Source organism: Psammomys obesus, unplaced genomic scaffold (genome assembly GCF_907164565.1).
Source record: "Psammomys obesus unplaced genomic scaffold, mPsaObe1.curated_primary_1811, whole genome shotgun sequence".
Lineage (NCBI taxonomy): Eukaryota > Metazoa > Chordata > Mammalia > Rodentia > Muridae > Psammomys > Psammomys obesus.
The window spans coordinates 2,838,448-2,856,713 of record NW_026596225.1 but is presented as its reverse complement, the minus strand read 5'-3'; the positions used below and the strand labels follow the sequence as shown (position 1 = coordinate 2,856,713).

The window sequence follows — 18,266 nt, the reverse complement described above, 5'->3', positions numbered from 1 at the left end:
GCATTCCATACAGTCTCCCTTTATTCTCTAAAGCATGTATTGAGCAGCTGTAAGGACCATGACATAAGTTAAGTAAGTCAGTATTAACAGCTGCCAATTTCTGAAACCAGACTGTTCTGTTATTACCTGTTAAAATTGTGCAACCAGTGACAAGACTGAGTGCCCCTGGTCAGGAAGGAAGGCTTTTCTTCCTAAGAATAGACTTGGGAGAAAAGACACAAAATCAGTTCTCATCTCCCAGGGCCTTGGGAGGGAATAGCTGCAGGGTCAGAGAGCTGAGGGGTACTCGTTTAACTTCTGAAATGCTCAGAGACTTTGGAATTGGGAGATGCCCTTTCTGTTCCTCTTACGATTCTTTCGTATTGTCCTGGCAATTGCCAACTGCCCTCTTGTTGGAATGTGTTATTTAGCATACAGTTGGAGTTAGGAAGTTAGAAGTCTTCTGGCTGGCACTGTGGCAGCCCTCTTAGCTCCAACCAGTTTTCTCCAGTCTACCTAAAGAGCAACTTGTAGCCTTTAATCCTGTCTTAAGATAAACAGGAATGGGGTGGGGTACATGGACATTACTAAAACAGTGCAAGACATGACCTCTGTTTCTAGTCTCTGCATTTAGAACTTCATGTGCTACTTACATACTTAGTTGACATCAACCTCAAAAGAAGAATGGGTGGCAAAGTGCCAAAGGCACGACGCTGAAACTTACAGCCCACGTGATCTGGGATGATTTTATGGGAAAGACAGAACAACACAGAGGACAGTTCTGCGGAGGGATGATCTAGATGTGGCAAGATACGAGGTTTGTGCAGGTCGTGGTTAGGGGCCAGGTTATTAGAAGACTGGGAAGCTAGTAATTTTTCGGCTTCCTTCAGGTAGTAAGTGTGTGGTACAGAGTCCTGACAGGCAGGGGCCATCAGTGTGGAGAGAGGCTTCTCTGATCAAAGTGGAGATTATTACAGTATATTATTGTGTTATATCCCAGGAAGATTATTGTATTAGAAAGAAGGGAACTGGTTGGGGATGGGAAAGGGCAGGAGCCAATGAGGCCAGTTTCACAGGCTGCATGAGGTCTGAGGGCTGGAGCAAAGGTTGGTGGCAGGTAGAGGAAGTGACAAGAAGCGACTTTGCTGTTGTCCATGTACACAGATGGTGCCAAAACTGTCAGTAGAGCCAGGCTTTACCTGGCTGGTATGGATCAGGTGGGAACATTGAGACCAAGTGGACAGCACCGTCAGTTTGTGCTTGAGGCTGAGGCCATTAGAAAGGGGAGCCAGAGCTCACTGAGTCTTAGGAAGCCTGGTGATTGGTCACAAGAAAGCTTCCCCCTCCCCCCTCCAGTGGAATGAAACTGGAGGAAGGAAGAAGAAGGGTTGGCCTTGAGGAGGAATAGAAGGTAGAAATTGAGTTTGGACAATTCAAATAATTGTTCTCAAGGAATACTGTTTCCAAAATTGATTTTGGTACATTTCTGTTCTGAAGGTAATTTTCTCTTTAGATTCTGTATCTTCTGATTGATCTTCCCAAATCGGTGTCAAAGCAATGGTAGAATTTATAGCATATATACTCGAGATCGTGTGTTGACAGGAGCTTGAACTACTGTAGGATCCTTTGATTCTGGTACGATTCATGATTCACCATCCACATGAACAGAAGAGGCAAGGAGGGAAAAAGCCAGGTGTTGTGATTGTCTGAAAACAATTTCTTGTTCTCGTATCTTCAGATGAACCGAGTGGTCATATAGTGTGTCCCACAGGTCATTACATATACCAGTTGTCTGCTTTCTGGCCTTAAGCTGGGTTTGAAGTACTTAAAAATAGCATTATGACCAGACACCCTTAGTGCAGACACTCTGGGCACAGAAGCAGGTGAGCTTGATGCCAGCTGCATCCACACCGTGAGCTCCAGGGTGGCCAGGGATGCACAGAGAGAGCACATCTCAGAAACAAGTGAATAAACAAGTGATAGTGTGTTTAATTTAAAGCTGCTGTCCCCTAGAGTGTGGGTATACCTTTAGGAGACTCGGAGTTCAGGCGACACACTTATAGACATGACACATTTATTAAGTGTTTTGCGACCTTAGATCAAAGCATGTCCCCATGTCCCCGCCGCTTTGGGACAAGGTAGTGGCCTCAAAATTGTAGACTTTCTGTTTGCAGCTTACAAATGCTGGAATCACACGTGTGTGCCCTCAGCCGTAGTGCCAGACTGGGAAGTTGGCCTTAGTCACATAATGGGTACTGTTATTGTTTATCATGCATTTCACTCGTGTAAAATGTGTTCTGTGGGATTTTTTTGTTGTTTTGTGAGAAGGGGAGAGAGACAGACAGACAGACAGACAGACGTGCAAATGTATTTTGTACTTCAAATGCTGCTCCTGAACTGTGATTTAGTATTTTCTTTTTTCCAGGTCGTGTTTAAGTGTTTTCTCAAAAGTTTCGAGTTCTTACTAAGTTATCCTTGTAACTCCTATAATTAATGGGATTTAAAGAAACCATCCTCTTTAAAAACTGAGGTTTGAGGCTGGAGAGATAGCTAGCTCAGTGGCTAGGAGTACTTGTTTGCTCCTGCAGAGGACGGATCAGTTCCAGGCATCCACACCACGTGGTGGCTCACAGCTATCCATAACTTTAGTTTCAGGGGGTCCAGTGCCTTTTCTGACCTCTCCGTGTGACCAGTGGGCACACAAATGGTGCACATACATACATGCAGGTAAGACAGCCATACACATTAAAATAAATAACAGCCAGATAGACAACTAGAAGGAAGTAAATAAGTCAATTTCTCTAAATAACAACAACAGAACAACTTTAGAGTTTGGGGCTAGTGAGAAATTGGAGACCCCAATAGTGGAAGGAAATAACCAGTTCACACAAACACACAAGCTGAGGCTTATGTCACAGTGAAGGTGGTGTAAATCCACTTTGGGGAAGGTCCCTGGATGAGAACCTGAAATGTGATCTGGATCCAGTGCTTGGTAAATCCAAGAGCTCCTTGTGGTGCCTGTTAGGCTGCTCAGTTAGGGGTGTCTGATCGTCAGCTTAAGCAGACGTACTGATGCGTCTCGTTGAACTTGGACATCAGGTCCTTGGAAGGTGGGAAATCCCAGCTCCACGTGGGATATTGCTGTCTGGGCTTTCTTCCTGCCAGTCAGCACTGTGTCAAGTGTGCCAGGTAATGCCGCTGAGCAGGTGACAGTTCTGAAGCACCACGGTTGGGCAGTTGTCTCTGAGGTCACTTGAGTGCCAAGGAGGCTAATGACTTCACTGTCAGCAGGCGTGGGTCAAAGTGTCCACTACAGGAAGACTTTCTTTTTCTTTTCTCTTGTCCCTTTTCTTATTTTGAAAGAGTTTGACTGCGGTCCAGGATGAAATTGCTATGCAGTTAAAGCTTATCTCAGTCTTCTGGCTTCTGGGATTCTAGGTGGTGAGCTCTCATGTCTGGACTTTTACTTTTCATATTTAAAAAAAGCACTTGCCTTATTTTACTTTTTTTTCCTCCAGAGCTGAAGACCAAACCCAGGGCCTTGCGCTTGCCTAGCAAGCGCTCTATCCTCAACCCTGCCTTATTTTATATGAAGCCTTAACATCTTATAGTCAGACAAAGCTTGGGTTCATAGAGTCTGTGTTTTTGTCAAATCCAAAAAGATATTTTGTGTTTTTGCTCCCAAATGGAAGCAATGCTGATCGTTAAATATAAAAACTACAGCGCTAAAGAGACTTTTCTATCAATATGCCACTGCAGGGCTGCTGCTCCACGGTCACTTACTGCTGCTCCACGGTCACCTGTGGTTTTGGATAATTTCCCGGGTTATAAGGTGGTGGCTTTTGTTTTCCTGTTGTCTTGGTATGCTTTAAAGCTGTCATTTGAAATGTCCTATTAGGTTAGTAGGAAGTGATTTGAAGGCAGAATTGATTACATCCATTTGGGTGTTACATCTTTGTTGTCTAGGAAAATACTTTAGATTAGAACTGCCAAGTTTGAGATGAGTGAGTGTCCATTTCGATACAGGATTTTGTTATTTGTTAACACACTCTATGAAGGAGGCCCCTCAGCCTGGCCTGGAACCTGCTCAACATCCTCCTAGTTTGGCATCTGGAGTAGCTGGGATTACACGTGTGGTCTCCTCCCATGCTGGGCTTGGCAGATCTGAGAAGGTCTCAGCACCCTTCCTGTTTGTCCTCGCCATGTCGTTGAGTCAGGGAGGTTTTACTGACTGAGTGCTGTAATAGACAGCTGAACTGCTTTTACATCGTGGCTGTGTGAATAGTGCTGCAGTGAACATGGAGAGGCAGACTTGCTTCCGACACACCAAACCCTCACACGAAGGCATTAATGGGATGGATGCTGTGGAGACAGGGAATGGGAATAGGAGTACACAGGAGGCTTCTGTTCTCGGCTCTGTTTGGTACAGATGTGATTTGGACAAAATGACAACAGTGATAATTGTGATAATTTCAAGTTGGAGTGAATCCAGAATGAAATCAAGTACTGTCTGTGTCCAGGAGCCAGTAAATGTTCACATGTTCCTAAAAATAGTACTGTACATATGCTTACCCACTGCTTAAAACTTACTGTGGTTAAAGTAAGATCAAACTGCATTCTGTATTCTGAGTGTACTGGCTTCAAGGGGGCCCAAGGTAGTAATAAAGCCGTGGCTGAATGATAGCATTTGAATGCAGCTGTGGAACTGTGGGAGGTCCCTGAGGGGATAATGGAAGGGAGTGGGTAAGGGTTAGCTAAGGCAGGCTAGACAGAGACCACTGCAGAACTGAGCTGGAGGTCTTGAGCCAGGTGGGTTCACGGGGCTTCTTGACTGCAAGTACAGGGCTGTTAAAGGTGGAGGAAGTTTTTCTCTTTGTAGGTCAGAGATGATAGGTGTCAGTCCCCTGAGGCTTGGGAGAGAGAGGAGGGAGGTACTGAGCTTGGATGATGTACCAGATAGGGTCCTGTAACTGGATGGCAGCAGGGAACGGTCAGGTAGCTGGAAAGTGAGCCTGTTGCAGGACTGGAAGCGGGGTCCTGGCGTGCGGCTCTGACCCAGGGAGGGAGCACAAGCAGCAGGAGAGCTGGTCAGGTGATGGCACCAAGTGTCCTGAGCTGCACAAAGGATGCAGCAGAGTTCACAAGGGAGGCTTATTGGATACGCAGAGGGCTGCACAGAGGCCCCTCAGGTGAGGCTGGCAGGAAGAAGAGGGGAGGAGGAGGGTGGCCTCTTACAAGGGGGTGCAGTGCACACACAGGGTGGGGTGGGCTGACATCTTGGCAGCTAGTGAGGACCTTTCCTGCTGTCACTGGGTCTCTGGGGCATGTGGTGGAGATGCCTAATGCTACCAGGAACAGGTCGGTAAGACCAGGTACAGTTTGGCCATGTTTGTTGTAGCCTCAGGTGTGGTCTAGCCTCATTCTTAGACTTTTGACTGGTAGAGGTAAGGGCTGTGAAGTGAATACGTTTGTTTTTGACAGAGATGATATTGGTTAGACACAGAGGAGAGTGTTCCAGGAATGGCAGTTTGCAGACTGAACACTGTCCCAGGTAAATGGTAACTAGGCTCCTGCACCATTGTAACCACACACAGCCATTTAAGTGCTGCGGAGCGAATCAGCTCTCTGGATGTTTCATTGCACTGAAAACTGATTCTACCCCTGGGACTTTTTCAGTCTCAGCATTTGGGAGTCTCAGGCAAGACGGTGGCCATGAATTTGAGCCCAGTCTGAGCTACATTGAAGTGGCCCACATAGCTCATGCACTTGAAAGCTTGGTCCCTAGTTGGTGAAACTGTTTGGGAAGGATTAGGAGGTGAGGCCTTGTTGGAGGGGGTGTGCCACTGGAATTGGGCTTTGAAGTTTCAAAAGTCCATGCCAGGCTGGTCCTCCTGTGCTTCTGGAGACACACACACACACACACACACACACACACACACACACACACACACTCTTTGTGGTTCAGGTGTAAGCTGTCAGCTACTGCCTTAGTGCGATGCCTGCCGGCCTGCTACCATTTTCCCCTCCATAATGGACAGGGACTCACCCTTTGAAGCTGTAAAGCAAGCCCCCAATTAAATGCTTTGTTTCATAAGGTGCTTTGGTCATGATGTCTCTTCATGGCAAAAGAAAAGTAACTAAGACAGAAGTTGGTACCAGGACTGGAGTACGCTGAGACAGTCCTGGCCATTCTTTTCTTTGGGGAAATTACGGAAGATGCTGGGATTTTGGATTGGGAAAGTGGTTGAATGAGTGCTGTAAGCAAGGCTTAATGGCCTGTCCTAGTAGGAGCTTGGAAGTGTGGTTGGGAGCATTGTGGACTTTGGAGGACCCACTCAAGAGGTTTCAGAGGGGAGCGACGTTAGCAACTTGGCTAAAGGCCATTTTTGTGGTATTTTAGCAAAGAATGTGGCTGCTTTTTGTCCTTGTCATAAGAATTTGCCTAAGGTTAAATTGAAGCATTTTGGACGAGTTAACCGAAGAGTTTTCAAGATATTATTTTGTTTCGTTGTTATTGGTGATCACTCTTATGCACATCTGTGATGAAAAAGAGCAAGCAGGGCAAAACCAAAAACAAACAAAAAGCCAAACAAAATGAACATTTTGAGAAGAAAAAGAGCACTAGGAAATTTAATATTGGGGCAGTTCTTGTGCACAGAGTTGTGAAGTTTAAAGAGAAGCCAGATTGGAAATGGGATAAAGGGAGTGGTATTCCCAAGGAAAGACCCCATTTAGCTAATCTTCCAACTTGTGAAAAGGAAATGCCCAAGAAATCTTCTAAAGTAGAGGAAAGCTTATTCAGCAAAGGAAAGCATTAACAAGAGAAAGTCTATGGGGTGGGGTGGGGGGGAGGTTGCAAGCTTTAACCCAAGCAAGCAGAAGTTGGCAGGATCTGCCACATGGTTCTGGATTTAATGTCAAGAAGGGTACAGGAATAAAGGAGTTCTGGAATCTTCTGTTCTGCTTAAGGAAGGCCACCAAGGCTCAGTGTGTGCCAGAGGAGGCCCAGAGAGGCCTTTGTATGAAGATGTGAAAGTAGAGCCTCTGATGTGTTGGAGGCTCCAGGATGTTGGAGATGTAGAGCTGAGGAGCGCTGTAGACAAGGGGTGAACAGCCCAAGAGAGAGATTTGTTACAGTCAACACATGTTGGAAGGACCCTGATGTTTGAGGTTGCAGGCCTCCCAGTCTGGTTAGCCATTCTGAGTTCTGCCTTAAGATGCAGACTCTCTCTCCCCAGCAGGGCCTCCTGCTCTCTGCATGACTTCATCTGGAGAGTTGTCTCTAAATTCCCCTAGCCACACTTGATCTCTGGCCTCTGACACAGCTCCCTGCTAGCTCTCCCCTCCCTGCGCCTATATGATAATTAGATACTGTGTTCCGGTTCATAAGATAGGAGCGTGCTGTTTAATGCAAATCAAGCAACCTCGAAGTGCCTAATTTTAACAAGTTATGTACACCTATCCTTGAAGCCCCTCCTTCCCCAAGGTTTATATGGCCGCTGTTCTCTGGAATTAAAGTTGAACTAGCTCCCTGAAGTGGTTCTGGGAGTGTCTGAACTCTGTCATGCTGGCCGGCCCACCAAGCTCTGTGCCTGGTCTCCTGCCTTTGTGGGCTGATGGGAAACAGCCCCCAGGAAGGAAGAGAACCACAAACAAAGCTGAAAGGAGTGAGAGAGCCAAAGGGCCATCCATCCAAGTAAGCCTTTTGACCTTAGACATAGAGTTAATAGGACTTGGAGTTTGCCCTGCTGAGTTTTGATTCTTGCTTTGGTTCAGTGTTTTCACACTATGCCCTGCTTCCTTAGAATAGTAATGGTAATGTGTATATTGTGCCATTGCATGTAACTTACTTTTTGATTTTACTGGGGAATACAGTTAAGAGTTTGTCTTCACTCTCAGAAGAGACCCTGGACTTTTAAACAGTGTTGAGCCTGAAGGACTATGGGGGACTTTTGAAGTTGAGCTGAATGCAGCTTGTGTTGTGTTAGCTACATGCCTGTGGGGAATGATGGTAGTGTAAATGAGAACGGCCTGCACAGCTCATCTGTTTAAGTGCTTGGCAGCTCTAGTTGGTGAAACTGTTTTGGGAAGGACTAGGAGGAGGGCCTTATATGGGGAGGTGTTTCCCCGAGAGGGCTCTGTGTTTTCAGAGTGCCATCCCCAGTCCCTCCCATTTACGGTTTGTGGATCAGAGGGAAGCTCTTGGCTACTGCCACAGTATCACGCCTGTATGCCTGCTGCCATGATGGTCATGGGCTCACCTGTGACACTGTAAACAGGACCCCAGGTAAATGCTTTCTTTTATGAGTTGCCTTGGTCATGGTGTCTCTTCACTTCAACAGAAAAGTAATAAGGCAAAGTTGAGGGAGATTTGCTTTCTTGGATATAGAGTTAAAACCTTTATAGCACCATTGAAGAACACACATGATGGAACAAGCAGACGCTTAATTCTAGTCCCATGTCTCTCTGTGTTTTGAGACAGGGCCTCACAGTGTAGCCCTGACTCTTGCTGCAGCTCACTGTATAGACCATGGTGGCTTCTACCTCTGCCTGTGTCTGCTTCCCAGGTGCTAGGAGTAAAAGCATACAACCTCACCAGCCTCTTGTTTCCCCCTTTTGAAGTAAAACAGAAACAAGTAGTCTTTTGCCTTGACTCAGACTATAAGGTGAGTACACAAGCCAGATTTGCTGAGTGTAAAGCTTCTTAGGTAAAAGAGCACACTTCCTGAAGAAGGCAGCTGTCATACTTACCCGGTGGCAACACTCATTGGGCAGTGGCTGGCAGCTTGACAGCCCTGGTCAGTGTCTGCTGGGGCTTCCGTTTGAATTCTGGAGCACATTACTTTTTGCCAGCTTTGAATCTGATCCCTGATCTGAAGCTTATAGCCCCAGGTCACGAGAGGTAGGTGTGAAGGCATTCATTGTATTTTTTAACTCATGTGCTGGATTTGGGGGTGCAGGCACCAGCCATTGTTGCTGACCTGGCGACAGCACAGTTTTTGTCAGCTTGTATGAGGAAGCAGCCACATATGGGGTGCCAGGCTATAAGACAGGTAGTCTGAGTCAGTGAAAGGGACTGCAGGAAGCTGGAAAACAGCTGTAAACAGAGGAAAGGTTTCAGCGGAATAACAGGAGGTTGAGGAACAGAAAAATGTAATTCTATTTTTTTTTAAATGAAATTTCATGAGAAACATGGCTGCCGCAGTGTAGTGGGTATTTGTAGGAGAGCGTCAACGTTTCTGAAGGTGCTGGCTCCCTGCTAAATCCCAAGGCCCTGCTGGTTCCGGGTTTCCTCTTAGTTTGTTGCATAAGAACAGACCACATGTCAGATCTTTTCTCCAGTGTAAATTACTTCATACCACATTGTCAAGGAAAGGACTAGAAGAATTTTTTGATGACCCAAAGAATTGGGGGGAAGAAAAAGTCAAATCTGGAGCTTCATGGACCTGCCAGCAGCTGAGGAACAAAAGTAATGAAGACTTAACATAAACTTTGGCACGTCCTTCTGAAGGAAAGAAACATGCTTCTAACTGTAGAGCAGGAGGCCAAGCGACAGAGATTGCCAATGCCAAGTCCAGAGCGGTTAGAAAAGGTTGTTGATTCCATGGACGCCTTAGATAAAGTTGTCCAGGAGAGGGAAGATGCTCTAAAGCTTCTTCAAACCGGTCAAGAAAGAGCAAGACCTGGTGCTTGGAGAAAGGACATCTTTGGATGAATCATCTGGCACAAATTCAAGCAGTGCCTATCCCTTGGCCTATCCCTAAATAAAAGATACAACAGGAAACGGTTCTTCGCAATGCCTTACGTGGATTGCTTTGTCAGACTAAGACTTGAGAAACAAGCCCTCATTGAAGCAAGAAAGAAAAGTTTACAGAAAAAGAAAGAAAAAATTCTCCAGGCAAAGTTCCCACATCTCTCTAAAGAGCAGATACCAAGTACTGTCTAAGATGAGATCCACAAGTTTGGTTCCATTTTTCTTAAAGCACAGTCTGTCCCGATGTGAATGCTTCTGTTAGGCAGTTTATAAAGAAATGCTCTTGTCAACTGAAAAAAAAAAAAGAAATTTCATATGATTCTTAAGTTTAAAAAAAGGCAGTATAGGAAAAGGGTTGAAGAGATCACATTAAAATAGAAGTTAAAAGAATGTAATTGTACTGTATTTTTTCTGGATGTGTAAGCGCGTCTGTGACTTGTAAGCATTGAACAGTACAGAACAGCAAAGGAAGGAATCTGCTCTCTGTCCTGTCCTTTGGGAGGAGAGAGCTGGAGAGGCATCTGAGAACCACCAGCTGGAGAACAGGCTCACAGCAAGGCGCGCACAGGCGGCCAGCTGCTCAGCCACCTCCTAGGCACCTCTGCACCTTCTTCCGCTTGCACGTCAGCTGGAACCAGGTGGGAAAAGCTGATTTGAAATTCCTCCTGTCCCAGATGACCCGAGAAGGGCTACATGTGGCCACAGCCGCGCTGCAGGCAGCCCGGGGCGTTGTCAGTGGCGGTTGGGCGGGTTTGTCACTGGGGGAATGACTTACTGAGGCTGAGTTTGACAGGGCACAGACCAGCAAGGTTGGAAAGATGTGGCTGTCAGAGAGGCTGGTGTCCGGAGCTGCCCGCAGCTGTGGCAGCAGGGGCTTGAGGTGGCTGGGTCCTTCATTTGACAAACAGGACTCAAGAGAGCCCAGTCCACAACCACATGCTGGTGACCTCCGCGACCAGTGTCAGCCAGCCAGGTGTCTTGTCTACCTAGTTTTGAAAATGGTGTTGCCAGCAAGAGACGGTCTTCAGATGCACGCCTGTGAGGGCCAGGTTATATTCAGACCATTACAAACGGGGAAGAAATACCACAGGGCAGGAAAGGACAGACACCTGGAAGCCTTGCAGACTGCCTCTGTGTAAGCAGTCAGCTCATGGGGTTCAGCATGGGCTTCCTGAAAGCTGGGTCATTTCTGTGGAAGAAATTGTGAAGGGCACATGTATTCAGTTTTGAGAGGATTGCCAGAAAGGACAGCTGCAAAATGCTCTGGAGATCTGCCCCTCCCCCGGGCTCTATGAGAACCAGTAGATTCTGTTCTGAGGTTCAAGTTTACTACATTCCTCTCAAGTCCAGGTGACAGTAGCCTTTCTGATCTGAAGAGTCTGCTGGTGTCCAGCAGTGCTGGACTCGGGGATGATAGAGCTTAGAGAAAATTAGGAAATTGGTTGGAGATATTAACAGGATTGTGTCTTCTGGCTGATGAAAGTGTAGCAACTGTCCTGCTACCCTGTTAACTTGCTCAGCTTGTCTTTGATGTTTTGCTAAAATATTCTGACCTTGACCCACCTGGGAAGTGAATCCTTGAGGGGTTAGGATAGAAAGTGTGCCTCTCACATCTGTAGCTCTGCGCAACTAAGAGCCGGAGTTCATATTGTTCAGTATAAAAAATGCATGGAAAACATCTATGGGCCAGTGTATAGAGGAGACAGGACAAAAATTCCAAGGATCCAGGGGTTGTTTAAAGAAATTATGATAGTGCTGAGGAGACAAGCAGCCCTCATTGTAAAGGATGCAAGATGAGCTTTATTTTGCAGAAAGGACAGAATGGGAGTAGCTCTTTTACAGGGCTAAGTTGTTGGCTGACAGCGCTTAGCCCTTTGATTTGGAGAAAGGTTTTTCAGGATGCTAGGTCTGGCTTGTCTGTTAGTTCCAGGATGTTAGGTTTGGCATGGGGTGAGTTCTCAGTTGTCAGGGTTGGTGTTTAGCTTCCTACCCACTGAACTATCCAGCTAGCCCTCAGCCTCAAGGATCTAGATACTTCAACTTTTGAGGCAAGTATTCTTGCTGCAGTTAGATCATGGGTATTGACTTGAATACATTTGACTGCAAGTCCTGTAACTTTTGACCTCAGGGTCTTTGACTTAGGATGCTTCTTCAGTCATAGGCATCGACCAAGTAAAATGGAAGTAACACAATGCGTGACACATAAAACAGATTAAAAAGGAGAGAAATCTCTTATTAACTTCAAAAATGTACTTGTGTATATTGTTAGTCAGTTCTGGTGTATAGTTGATGGGGCCAAGAAGAAAAGAGGGAGAAAGCCAGAGTTTATTTACTTTATTAATTTACCTTTCCCCCTCAAGAGCTAAGTTATGGGCGAGAACTTTGCCGTTCAGGAGAAAATGGTTTGGAGATGGTTTAGCTCTGGGGTAGGTAAGTGCTTAGTGCACTGGAGGCCGTTGGCTGGATCCTAGCACTCCCCCCACCAGACCAGTACAAGAGCGAGTCTGTTAGACATCTGTGTAAGTGATGGCGTCTCTCTCAGGTATTGCATTTGCCTGCTTATTTTTTCTCAGAAATATAAATACTGGTGTTGCTTGCCTTTAGTTTCGGCATTCAGGAGGCAAAGGCTGGCAGATCTCTTCGTGTTCAGGGCCAGCCTGATCTACAGGGAGTTCCAGCTCATCCAGACAGAGCTGCCCAGTGAGATGCTGTCTTAAAACTAAATAAACATACTCTTAGCTAGAGTGAGGGCCCTTCTGAGACACATTAAAATAAACTTGCTTTTCCTTAGTATTTGACCCTACTGAGTCAATTGACATCATGTATCAGCCTAGAGAAGGTTTGTATGTTTTTCTCCACTTCTGCAATAAGCAGCTCTCCGTGGATGGCTCAGCTTTCTGTTGCTATTCATTTTTATAATGATTTTATTCTGGAAGAAGCTTTGTGTGTGGGAGGTGAACACTGAAGTATTGTTATAAGCAACAGTTTATTTTAGTACACTGTAATTAATACTTTATTAGAACACACACACACACACACACACACACACACACACACACACACACACACCTGTTGAATGGCGGCACATGGCAGTTTGGTTTCTATGAGGGAGTCTTTTGGGCAACTTGAGAGGAAACCTTTTATTCCAGTAAGAACTTTGTTCTGCCTTATTACTGCTTAGGTAAATGATTAAAGACAACAGAATTCTTCCAAAGACCCAGTTTGAAACTTGCCTTTTCTGTACTCCAGTAAGGCTACAGTGAGCCAGAGTTCAGATATTTTTCGCTCAGCTGAAACCATACAGTCAGACATGAAGGAGGAGTCCTTTGATCACATCTGGCTTGGAAAGACACAGGCTGGGTATGGTCATCTGATTCCCATGTGTGTAATATGGTGGCCTGGCTGAGGGTGAGTGCCTGCTTCTCCCCTTCTGCTAGAAGGACTCCTCGCAGCTCCGTGATGGGAGGGTTAGGGCGGGCTGAGTTCACAGAGCGCGGAACGTGCCTCACTCTCCAGAGGGCCTCTGAAGTGCTGGGGCTCTTGCACGGTCATCTGTGCCTTACAGTGCTTTCTCTTTTTTTCTTGTTTGCTGTTACAGAATCACCTCAGGGAGGCGTGTGTGACATCACTGGCTGTTTGCTCAGGGTCACCCAGCTGACATATGTCATGGGCAGTGCTCAGTCTTGTTCTTCTGTGGGAGTCCAGCTGAGAACTACACAGTGTGTGTCCTGACGTGTGTCTAGGCAGGTCTGAGAGAGTACGTAGCATTCAGGCTCTTACACTCATCTATGCTTTTAGCCTGTGTTAAGGGTCCATTTGCTTTTGGGTATGAGTTAGGTGACTTACTCTGTATCTGTACCAGCTAGGAGAATGAACACATAAAGCATGCCTTACAGGAACAAAACAGAAAACAGTGCAGTGTCTGAGATTTCGCTCAGCCTCTGATGTGTTCTCTCCCTGTGAGGCGAATCTGCTGTGGCTTGTGAAACCGGTGTACTGAGAAGTGGTACCCGGTGTGTGCAAGAGGCCAGTGCTGTGTCAGGGTAAAGCTAACAGTGCTGCACTTGACAAGGCTGCTCCCTTGACTAACCGCAAACCTCGCATAGGCCTGACGTTATTGGAACTGTTTGACCTAACAAAATTGAGCCTCAAAAAAAAAATTGTTTCAACCTGATGTTTAAATTTCTTCATTTTCTTTGACCTAGGGATTCCATTCCAAGCAAATAATCCTAGGAATCCATCTACCATACCTCACTAGGAGATTGGTGAATTTATGCTGTTAATAGAGCAATTGAAGTGGAATTAGATGTGGTTTTAAGGTGAATTATAAGTATAAATCTGTACAAGGTCCATGTCTTAGTGTTCTGTTGCTATGAAGAGACAGACAACTCTTTTAAAACAAAGCATTTAGTTGGGGCTGGCTTACAGTTTGAGAGGTTTAATCCATTTCCATTGTGGCAGGGAGCATGGGGCCATGCAGGCAGACACAGTGCTGGAGAAGCAGCTGAGAGTTCTACATCTGGATCCCGGGCACCAGGGAGAGCGAGCCACTGGGCCTGGTGTGGGGTTTTGAAAATCGCAAAGCCCATCTTTAGTGGCATACTTCTAACAAGGCCGCACACTGCCCGATCCTTTCAAATAGTGCCACTGCCTAATGACCAAGCGTTCAGATCCTTTAGCCTCTGGGGCCAGTCTCATTCAAACCGTCAGAGAGGTGAGAATGCGCTAGTGAAGATAACAGGAAGTTGTGAGTGACCAGTGCTTATTTCTACAATGTAAAGAGGATGAGGGCTCAAGAGGAGTGACCGGAGGAATGCCTGGGGTAAGCTGCAGCACAGAGTGCTCCTGGGTAGATGAATGCGTTCTAGTGTTTACGGAGGGGCTTTGTGCTTCATAACTTACTTCTTAGGGGTGACGCACACTTCTAGCTCCCTATCCGTTCTCCCCTGGACCTCCAGGATGCTGGCTTAGGTCAGTTCATCACTGTAGTCGATTACTTTGTAACTTTTGAATGTGGACGTGTGGAGTGTGCATGCATGGATGTATGCGTATTAGGAGTGCATGGGAAGGGCTGAGCGTGTCCTTGTGTGTGTGTGGAGGCCTAAAGTTGATGTCAGGGGTCCTCTGCAAGCCTCTTAATCGCTGAAGCAGGCTTCGGTTGTTCCAGAGACTCATCGCACAGAGCTAGTCTGTGCGCAGCTTGCTGCAGGGTCCCCTGTCCCCACACCCATGTAGCATTTCTGTGGATTCCGGTCTAAACCTTTGTGCTCAGCTTGCACAAATGCTTTATGAATTGTCTCCCTAGACCTACTTTGTGATTTTTCTATCTGTTACTTTTACAGTTAGCAAAACTGTGAACTAAACTATAAAAAGTTACCAATGGCAGTGACTCAGTCATTGCCCTCAGCGACCATCCTTGATCCTGGCTTTCTCTGGGGACTCTTCATCTTTCTATCTCTCTCTCCATCCATTCATTCAATCATTCTATACCCCAGTTGTAGCCCCCTTCCTTCTCTCCTCCCTGTCCCACTCTCCCTCCTTCTGCCCAATCCCTCCTCCTCCCCTTCCCAGAAAAGGGAGCCCCCCACCCCAAACCACAGCAGCTCATCAAGTCAAATCAGGACTGTGCACAGCCCTGCCTGGCGGAAGTGACAGAAAAGCAGGCATCCGAGACCATGTCAGAGATAGTAAGGGATTACTAGAGAACCCACATGAAGACCGGGCTGCCTATCAGCAACATCTCTGTAGGGGGCCTAGGTCCAGTTCATGCATGGCCCTTGGTTGAATGCTTCAGTTTCCACAAGCCCCTCTGGGCCTCTTAGTTGGCTCTGTTGGTCTTCTTCTGGAGTTCCTGTCCCTTCCAGGTCCACTCCTTCCTCCCACTCTTCCACAAGATTCTCTAGGCTCTGCAGTGTTTGGCTGTGCATTTGTCTCAGCATTTGTTTGGAACTGCTGCTGAGTGGAGCCTCTCGGAGGACAGCTATGCTTGGCTCCTGTATGCATGCATAGCAGAGTATCATTGACAGTGTCAAGGGCTGGCTCGCTACCATGGGGTGGGTCTCAGGTTGGGCCAGACAGTGGTTGAACATTCCATCCATCTCTGCTCTATTTTTATCCCTGCACATCTTGGGTTGAAGTTTTTGTGGTTAGGTTGGTGTTCCCCTCTTTCCAACTAGCAGTCCTGTCTAGTTAGAGAGTGTCCTCTTCAGTCTCTATGACATCTGCTACTAGGACTCTCAGTTAGAGTCAAGGGAGGGTGCTTAGATCTCACTCAGAAGGGGAAACAGAATAGACAGCAGAAACAGCTGAAGAGAGGGAACAAGGTAGGAGAAGGAATGCAGAGAGAAATGAGGGTGGAGATCAAACTTGGGGAGAGCAGGTGTGGAAGGACAGAGGGCTTGCACAGAGAAGAGAACGCATGGGTGGGACGTATCTCTGACAAAGCTGGAACCTGTGATAGGGTAGGCTCCTGGGAGGATATGGGGACTCTTAATTTTTATGCTGCAAAAATGTAAATTCCTGCTGGCTTGAGGACACCTAACTGACACCAGGGAACCCCTTTGTCTTGGCGCTATCTGGCCTTGGTTCACACAAGGCCCTGCCTTGATTTTTTTTTTTTTTGGCATCTTAACATAAACACATCCATTTTCATGTGCTCAGATCCAATTCATGCAGCCACCCACCCTCTTCTCTCTTTATAGTCATACAACCTTTTCTTCCATACACAATCCTCTTTGTGTGCAGAGGACAGGTGGATGCAGGCAGCTAGCACTTTGCATTGAGACCCTCTTTAGACTTGCTTTTTCCAGCTGGTGGCAGGCATTTAAGAGCTCTCACTCACACTTTGGGAGAGGGGTGATCAAGGACCAGAAAAATCCTGCTTAAAATGCTCAGTTGAGGAATTGCAATGCCTACTTGAGGCCCAGATTCTATAGGAAACCCTTCCTTTCTGATACAGTGCTCTGAGTTCCGTGCACAAAGGCAGACGCTGCTGAGGAGGAAGGACCCACCTTTTTACACATGAGTTCATTCAGTATTAGTTTGCTCTGTAACAAGGAGAAGCCCTGTGCCTCTGGGCTTTCCTGTCATGGTCTCTACAGATGGGACTAGTCATAGAAACCATTTGTAACACACACTAGTGTGGGCTTCTGTTATGCCCAGTTCATGAGACCCCCCCCTCCCAAAACCATCAGGAATGCACTCGGCTGCCAAACACATGAGGGGTTTATTGGATACAAGCTCAAGCCCAGGTCGTAAAACTTCCTGTGGAAGCAGGAGAGGAATGTAGCAGGGCAGTCTAGGGGAAAGGTTTTTAAAGGGAAAAATTACAAGCAGCCAGTTACATGCCTTGCCATTACATGATTGGGTAAGGGAAATTGACTTTTGAAATGATTGGTGTTCTTTAGGTGCCAAGTCCATAAACGGTTCTGGCCTGGCCGTCTGGGCCGGTTTCCTAGCAACTGTTAATGGGCAGAAAAAGAAGCAGTAAAGCTGGTTCCTCTCAGCAGGTGGCTGGACATGTTTCCACCTGGCTGGCTTTTGTTCAGGCTTGTGCCTCAAACTTTAAACCAATACCCCCAAAAAACCTAATTTTTAATTCTTTGGTCTCTCACTTCAAAACTATATTTGTGTCTTGCCCAAGTGGAAGTAAGATTATTTTACTATTTTGTCATTCTGTGTTCAGTGGGGGCCTGGAACCCGACTTCTGGATAGAAAACGAGATATCAAAGGTCCTGGATCTCAGGTATAGCTAGAGCTCTTTAGGGGGAGGCTCTGATGTTCTAGGCCAGGTTGTGGAAAGAGTTTTAGCTCTTTAGAATGAGATGGACCATGGCAGTGGCAACTTGGTGTTCTAAAGCCTATGGTGATACCAAAGTGTTACAGCTCTTGGCTGAGTTGCTGTACTGAGCACAACAGAGATGCAGGCAAAAGCCCATGCCTGGTGGGCTTGCAGCTGAGACACAGGCCTGGCGAGGCCGTGGCCTGTTAGGTCCACCGGGAGCCCAATTACCGGAAAGGCAGATGAAGGAAACTTGGAGATGGATCGCTGCAAACACAAGAGGTTTATTCAGGCCAATGTGTGATGGGGCTGCTCCACCAATCAGCAAAGAACAGCCCCGAGAGACAGAAGTCTGCAGTTTTTAAAGGAAAAAAATGTGGGGAAAGCTCGAGGGTTGTAGGCTTGGCAGCTCAGGATTGGGTGAAGGGGCTAGAGGGTGGCTGACTTTTAAAACGATTGGTTCATTTTAGGCGCCCAAATCCAGTCAGTCCTGCCCGGGACATCGGGAGGATATCTGATCTTCAAGTTATGCCCGGAATGATCTGGGTCGGGGAGCTGTGACCATTTGGACCGGTTGCCAGGCAACCCGATCTCGTACTGCAGGCCTGGTCATTCCTCTGCTACGGGGTGGGTCTTGTCTCAATTCACCGGCTTCTTCTTTCATCCGTGTCCTTCTGCTTTCTGGAAAAGTACTGGGAGAACTTAGTTTAATATGGGATATAAAATTCATAAAGAAACCTGTAAAGCTAGCCT

At 46.6% G+C, this 18,266-nt stretch overlaps 1 protein-coding gene and 1 pseudogene across 1 annotated transcript in view; both read left to right on the top strand.

The window, feature by feature from the left end:
• The window catches only part of Ccny (cyclin Y), a 109,531-nt gene that overhangs the window by 16,584 nt on the left and 74,681 nt on the right, over positions 1-18,266 (top strand). The gene's annotated exons all lie outside the window — the stretch shown is intronic.
• LOC129668028 (39S ribosomal protein L47, mitochondrial-like) lies at positions 9,315-9,925 on the top strand (annotated as a pseudogene).